The following is an 8378-nucleotide window of genomic DNA, read 5'->3' on the forward strand; positions in this document are numbered from 1 at the left end:
CCAATTGGTCCCTAGTTTCCCAGCATCTGGTTTTTTGGTTCCTTTGAAAACCTTCCTAAGTAGTAGGTCACCTACAACGAATTGTCGGGACCTGACTTTGGAATTGTAATGTCGGGCCATTGCTTGCTGATAGTTTTAAATGCGAAGCAAGACTCGGTCTCGTTGTTCCTCGATTAAGTCGAGGCTATCTGATAAGAGCTAGTCATTAGCTTCGGGATCAGACGTACAGAGCTCCCGTCAGAGTCTCCCAGTGGAGGTTTCCGCCGGAACGACATTTTTCATCCCGTAAGCTAAAGAGAAAGGGGTTTCCTCTGTAGCTTTTCTTGGGGTGGTTCGACATGCCCAAAGTACTTCAGGTATCTTTTCAGACCAGGTTTTCTTGTTGGTTCCAAGGCGTTTCTTGAGATTTGCTAATATTGACTTATTAGCAGCCTCCGCCTGACCGTTACCTTGAGGTCGTCGAGGTGTTGAGAAGATAAGGCGGATATTCCACTTGTCGCAAAATGCTTTGAAGTCGCGAGAAATGAACTGTCCTCCATTATCGGTTACGATTTCATACGGGACGTCGTGGCGGCAGACAATGTCTTTCCACACAAATCCTTCGACTTCGAATCTAGTTATCTGTTGGAAAGCTTCAGCTTCTATCCACTTCGTGAAGTAGTCTGTCAAGACCAAGAGGAAGCGTAGCTTCTGCCTTCCTCTTCCTGACGTTATGAGTGGTTCTACGATGTCCATGGACCACCTCATGAACGGGTACTGAGCGGATATTGAGGATAATTTTTCCGCAGGCTGATGTATAATCGGTGCATGCCTTTGGCATTTATCACATGAAGAGAAGTAAACCTCGCAGTCAGCGATAATGGTGGGCCAGAAATAGCCTTGTCTTTTGATTCAGATAGCTAGAGCTCTGCCCCCATAGTGGTTTCCTCAGGAGCATGCGTGCATTTCTTTCATAAGATTGATAGCATCGGGGCCATGGACGCATTTTATGTAAGGTCCGGAAATGCTTCGTTTATGGAGGGCTGACTCGATTATGCAGTATCTTGCGCTTAATGCTTTGAGTTTTCGGGCCTCCCACTTATTGGGGGGGATCTTACCCTACAAGGTGTACTGCATGATCGGTATTCTCCAATCCTCTCTCCCAATGATTTTGTCATGAAGAGATGAGGGCGGGTCTTGTTCAGGTCCCTGAGTGTCGTGACCTGATGTGTCTTGTTCAGGTCCCTGAGTGTCGTGACCTCATGTCTTATTGCCCCCGGAGATATTGGTCGGATTAGGCTCGAAGGAGTCTGAATTTTGAGGAATATCTCCAGTTCTGGGGTTGTTCTCCGGAGTCTGGGTCGTTTCTTCGGATGCGATTTCAAAAGCAGAACGACTCCTGGTCCTGGCTGCGTGGACAGGTGAATCCGAGGTCTGGATCTTGCCCCCGGAGGTATGCTTTTTAAAGCTACGAATTCTGGTTTTTGGGAACCAGTACGTTGTAAGAACTTGGGTTGCTACCGTCTGGGGGTAGCTACCTTCCGTTTGCTCTTTCGGCTTGCTATCGATCTCAGCTTTGGTAGCTATGTCGATACTTGGCTTTTCGATTCCCTTTACGGGTATGATCCGTTTTATGAGGGGGTCTGATGTTGACGCTAAAGCAGCCAGCGCGTCTGCTGAGGAGTTCTCTCCTCGTGGGATCCTCGTTAGTTCAAATCTGTTGAACTGCTTAGTGAGGTCCCGGACAACTTTGAGGTATGCCCCCATTCTTTCGTCCCTTGTTTCATACTCGCCGTGGAACTGGCTAGCTACTAGCTGTGAATCACTATAAGCGTTCAGCTCTCGAATTCCGAGGCTTAGGGCGAGTTTTAATCCTGCAATTAATGCTTCGTATTCAGCCTCGTTATTAGAAGCGCTGAATCCGAGCCTGTAGGATTGTTGGATGGTTTCTCCAGCTGAGGAGGTCAGCCTTAGACCGATGCCGGAACCTTGTCTTGGCGAGGCTCGTCAATGTACAGACTCCACTTCGGAGCTTCCGTTTCCAAGTCTAGTTGTTTGGAAGCTAGCTCGATTATGAAATCGGCAAGGACCTGAGCTTTTGCTGCTGCTCGAGGTCTATACTCGATATCGTATTCACTGAGCTCTATTGCCCATTTAGCAAATCGTCATGATTGGCTAGGGCTGTGCAAAGTTGTTCGCAATGGTTGTGAAGTCATTACGACGATTGAGTGCGATTGGAAATAAGGTCACAATTTTCTGGCAGCTATTACTACAGCTAGAGCTAGTTTTTCCATAGTAGGGTATCTAGTTTCGGCGTCTATCAGACTCTTGCTGGTATAATAGACAGGTCTTTGCTCGTTTTGCTCTTCTCGTACCTGCACACCACTAACTGCAGCGGTTGTTACGGCGAGATAAAGATATAACGGTTCTCCCATACTGGTTTAGCCAGGATCGGAGGTTCGGAGAAGTAAGCTTTCAATTGTTTGAAGGCTTCCTCGCACTTTTCGTCCCATAAGAACTTCTTATTATTTTTTAGAAGTTTGTAGAATGGAAGGCACTTATCGGTGGACCTGGATATGAATCGATTTAATGCTGCGATTCGTCCAGTCAATCTCTGTACCTCTCTGGTTGTCTTAGGTGACGGCATTTCCAGAAAGGTAGCTATCTGTTTCGGGTTGGCTTCGATGCCTCTTTCGGTTACGAGGTAGCCGAGAAACTCGCTTGAAGGTACCCCGAAGGTGCACTTAGCAGGGTTGAGCTTCATATCGTATTTGTTGAGGATATCGAAGCATTCCCTTAGGTGGAAAATATGGTTTTCTCCAATTGAGGATTTGACTAGCATATCATCAATATAGACCTCCATGGTTTTCCCGAGCTGGCCAGCGAACATTTTATTCACTAGCCTTTGATAGGTAGTTCCTGCATTTTTTAAACCGAATGGCATGACCTTATAGCAATAGGTCCCTCGTTCAGTTATGAATGCGATTTTCTCTTGATCGTCGGGATCCATGAAGGACAGGAGCTGGTGGCCAGCAGTGGCCTCGACCAAACGATCGATGTGAGGTAACGGGAAGCTGTCTTTGGGACAAGCTTTATTTAGGTCGGTGAAATCTACGCAGATTCTCCATTTCCCGTTCTTCTTTTTTACAACTACTGGATTAGCTAGCCAGTCTGGGTAATGTACCTCACGAATGGACCCATCTTTCCTAAGTCGGTCAACCTCGTCGTTAACAGCTTGAGCCTTTTCTAGGCCTAGCTTGCGACGCTTTTGTTTGATCGGTTTGAAAGTGGGGTCTACATTAAGCTTGTGAGCAGTGACGTCGGCGTTTATACCCTTCATGTCACTGGTGGTCCATGCAAAGGTTCCGACGTTGCTTTTTAGAAAGTCGATGAGCTCCTTCTTAGTCTCGAGAGGTATCTCGGATCTGATACTCACTTGCTTTTCAGGATTTGAGTCGTCAATACTGACTTGCTCGGTGAGGTTCTTAGGGGGACCTCGAATATTCTGTTGTATCTCACGACCCTCCTGAATCTGTAATTGCTATTGGGGTGATTCTTTGAGAATTTCGAATCCTCCCAGGTAACAGATCCTGGAGATCTTTTGGTTACCATGCACGGTAGATATCCCTTCAGGTGTCAGGAATTTCACACATTGGTGATAAGTTGAAGCTTCTGCTTTCATCTTATGGATCCAAAGTCTTCCTAGGATCGCGTGAAACGGGGAAGGTCTGTCGATGACTACGAAATTCATCATTTTCATGATTCCGCCAGCTATAATTGGGAGCTTAATAGTTCCCAATGAGGTAGCTGTTTCTCCGGAAAAGCCTATGAAGCTAGCTTTCTGGTTAACGATTTTGTACCCATCTATTTCAGGAGACCTTTCTCGTTTCAGGAGACCTTTCTCGTTTCGGTGAGGTATCTCTGGGACCTCTTTTCTGGTAGGGCTGTGGTTTCTTGAGGTCCAAGCCCTTTATTTCTCTGGCAGCAAATTTAAGTGCCAGTTGTCGTTGGAGGTCCCAACATTTCTCGGTTGCGTGCCCTTTCCGATCATGGTAAGAGCAATGTTTGTTCTCATCATGTCCTTTTTACCAAGGGGTTTTATTTGCTGCGGCGACAGGTTTTCCTTCCTTATCTTCCTAGATTGCATAGGAGTGTTCCCCCTAGGTCTGATTATTTCGAGAGTTCTCCTTTTTATGAGGTCCTCTTGCTTCCGAGGTTTCGTTTTTCGAATGACTCTGGGATTTTTTGTGGAGTTTATCCAGTGCAGCTGTTTCCTCTTCCAGGTTAACATATTTGGAGGCTCTATGAAGAGCATCGTCGATAGTTGGGGGAGGATTGAGCGTTAGCTCCGACCAAAGTTCTGATTTATACCAGAGACCTCTCCTGAGAGCCTCGATGGCAACTAGATCATTGGGGTTCGAGAGCTTAGTTCTTACTGCTCTGAATTTTTTGATGTAGGCTCGTAGCGAGTCTCTCACTCCTTGTTTAATTTTCCAGAGGTCAGCCTCGGATGCTTGCTTTTAGGATGTGAGTCGAGTATTGCTTCATGAACGCATTACTTAACTGGTCGAAACTGTCAATTGAATTTGGTTCAAGACCAGAGAACCATTTGAGGGCTGTTCCGACCAGGTTTTCGGCGAATGTCCTGCAATAACCTGCATCACATTCTTCTTTCGTGAAGTGAGCCTTCACGATAGCTAGCCGGAAGGCTCTTAGGTAGGCCTTCGGGTCCAAGGTCCCGTTGTATTCGGGGATCTTAATTTTTCGGGTATCTCTTACGTAAGAGCTGGCAATTCTGTCAGTGAATGGACTTCCACAGGTATCCTCAATCAAGCTCTCGATTTCGGGAGCTGAGCTCGTTGCCTTGTGGACTTGAGCTCCCAATTTTTGGAGAGCTGCGTGAGTTCGCTCCATATATCTGCGAATAGCCTCAGGTCCCTCTAAAGGAAGGACAGTCGGGTCATCATTAGGTACCTGATTGACAGGTCCCTGATGGAATCGTGTTCGATCATTCTCCCAGTCGCTTGGTGGGCTGTCTTACCCACCGGCCCTTGGGTTATTTTGACGAGTCGGGTTTGTGTGGCGAGCTGAAGGATCAGCATCCGTCCTTTCATCCGGGTTCGTGTTTAGGTTTCTGGCCTGAAACGCCGGAGCTAATGTTCTGCCCCCGGACGGATTGGATACTCCTTCTCCCAACCTAATGCTAGGTGGTGGAGGAGGTAAGCGAGCACTTCGACCAGTAACCTGATCGGATAAAGAGCTAGTTGATGCTAGGTTGCTTCCCATAGCGCTGGTGAGGGGTGGACTAAACACAGGCGATGTCCTATCACGAGGCGTTTGGAAAGCAGGTCCATGTTCTCTCCTGAACCAGTGTTATCAAGAGAAAAGTCTAGATGTCCTCGAGGGAACGAGGGGTCAGTTATTCGATCCCGGAAGGTAACTCCCGAGCCCTGACGTTGCGGTGGTTGGGTTGTTGCGGTTAGAGATCTAGTGACCTCTTCGAATCGTTGCTGCCGAGCGGCTAGCTGTTGCATTGTACGCTCACCTTCTTGAGCTTTTTCTACCAGCTGCATCATCATGCGACGGATCTCAGAGAGCTAAGCCTCCGTCTGGTTCGGAGCAGGTTGGTGCTGAGGGGTAACGAAGGCTGGGAGCCCTGGATCGATCCCACTGGAGGTTCTCGTGTTGGCTGCTCCAGCACTGTTCATCGAGATACTGTTCATCGAGATACTGTTCATCAAGATACTGTTCATCGAGATACTGTTCATCGAGATACTGTTTTTCCAGTACTGTTCATCCGAGTACTGTTCATCGGGATACTGTTCATCGGGATACTGTTCATCGAGATACTGTTCATCGAGATACTGTTCACCGAGATACTGTTCATCGAGATACTGTTCATCCGAGTACTGTTCATCGGGATACTGTTCATCGGGATACTGTTCATCGTGACACTATTCAGTGGTTAGATGAATTTGTTGTCTGATCGACTGGATTCATCCTTAAGTTGGAGTAAGGGATTTCATTGTTTCTTCCCCACAGACGGCGCCAATTGTGAGGGGTAAAACTCACACCTAGATTTTAGATCAGGTTTTATGTTTAGGAAAGGTTAGGGAAGGATAACGCGGGCTGAATCCCGTAATAACTTATGGAATGAATTTGATTTGTATTGATAATGTGGTAAAGAATGGTTACAAAAGATGTTTCTCTTGATGATTACAAAGATAAGGAAATGTTTAAGAGATGATGTGAATAATCGTAAGAATTGAGATAAAAGTTGAATAGATCCTCTTTCTTGATTTGCTTTCTCTTTAAATAGCCTCAGGTCCCGCTTGATTGTAGCCAACTGGTTCCCGAGATCTCCTCCGTGATTTGAGGGATTTGTAACAGCTCCCCTTTGACCGGGTCCTGCGCCTATTTATTTGTCCACGAGCTACCTCTTTGACCGGGTCCTGCGCCTGTTTACTTTTCAACGAGCTGCCTCTTTTCCTTGACCTCTCTGATGAACATCTCCAGCTCACAGCCTCCAGATCTGACTTAGCTGTTCTTGAAGATTGAATTCATGATGGGCCTTTCGCGGCCCGTTATCATTTCTTATTGTCTATCACTAGTTAGGGGGTCATATTTGGGCCCAACAGCAATGATCTGGTAGATCGAGTTCATCATCTGGTGTGTCTCTGTCGATCGATGATCCATAGTTGTTGTCGATCTCCTCTGACTTGTATGTGTCGATCGATGACGTTAAATTGCTGTCGATCGACCCCGAATACTCTGTCTCGTACTCGACTTCACAATGACAAACTGCGATGATACCAGTATCATCTTCCTTGACCACTGATTTGGCTGGTGGTTTGCCAAGCTACAGGGTCGTAGTGGATCTCTGGATCTATCATAGTCAAGCACATCCATTTGGTGTTCATGTCACATATGGCTCCTACTGTAGCCATAAATGCTCTTCCAAGTAAGAGGGAAGAGTTCCAATTTAGCTTGATGTCTAGGATATGAAAATCCACAGGGACGATAGCATCACCAATATGTACCTCTAGGTCTCTGATGAAGTCTCCAGAGTTTATCTGAGAGTAATCCACGGAAGTAAAGATCTCTGGTGAAGGCTCTACTTGCAGGCCCAGATGGTCTGCCATGACCTTTGGTAAGATGCTGACTGATGAACCAGTGTCACATAGTGCATGAGGAAATTCAATCCCTTGTACCACGCATGGTATTGCAAACTTCCCAGGATCACTCTTCTTTGGCAAAGTAATCATTTTCCTCATATCCTCTCTGACATTGTCAAACCTTCTCCTAATGTCAGTTTCAGTCTCCCTTGTTTCTCTGAAGAACATCCACAATCTCTTTGTGAAATAAACCTCCTCAAAAGGTTTCTCTGGTGGGATTCCGATAACTCTCTTACTGAAACCATCAATCTCTTTTTCATTAGCTTCCCTCTTAAGGTTCTTAGGAATCTTCTCCTTCCTACTCCTTAACCTTCTTCCTTCAGTTCCCTCTGATGTAGGTGTAGTGTCTGAAGGGTTACCAGTGATTCCGGTAGGGTTAGCTTGTGGCTTCGGTGTGGGTCTGAGTGCATTGATTCGGTTGCTGTCTATCGATGGTAGTTGCACTCGGTATGTGAGAGGTGTGTGTCGATCGATAGGTGGAGAAAAGGGTCGATCGATACGGTTCTCTTCTTTGTGTCGATCGATGAGTGGCTCGTCTCGTCGATCGATATCTTCGTAGGTGTGGGTGTGTGGGTAGGGATGAGAAGCCGTGAATTCAGCATGTGTCAATATCCTAACCGCGTTGCAATATGCAAGAGTATCCGGAAAAGACATCGTCGATGTCGATCGATGTGGACTAGTTGGTGTCGATCGACACCATTGTGATCCACCGAGACTTAGTGAACTTTCCACTTCGAAGTCTCCTTCTTGTAGCTTCTCCTGTTTCACCACTTGCCAGAAATCATCATCTATGATAGCATTTGTGAGGGATTAAACTCACCTCCTGATTTTAGGTCAGGTTAAAGTTTAGGAAAATGTTAGGGAAAGATAACGTGGGCTGAATCCCGTAAGAACTTATAGAATGAATGATGATTTTATTGATGATTTTTGTAAAGAACTGTTTACAATGGATGTTTTTGATGATTACAAAGAAAGTAAAGTATTTTGAGAGCTTCTGCGTAAGAAGTTGAATTGTGGATCCTTTGATCGTTGTTTGTTGTCTTCTTTAAATAGCCTCAGGCTCCGTCAGTTTCTACCAACAGGTTCCCGAGATCCCCTCCGTGATTTGAGGGATTTGTAACAGCTCCCCTTTGACCGGGTCCTGCGCCTATTTATTTGTCCACGAGCTACCTCTTTGACCGGGTCCTGCGCCTGTTTACTTATCAACGAGCTGCCTCTTTTCCT

Source organism: Raphanus sativus, chromosome 1 (assembly GCF_000801105.2).
Source record: "Raphanus sativus cultivar WK10039 chromosome 1, ASM80110v3, whole genome shotgun sequence".
NCBI lineage: Eukaryota > Viridiplantae > Streptophyta > Magnoliopsida > Brassicales > Brassicaceae > Raphanus > Raphanus sativus.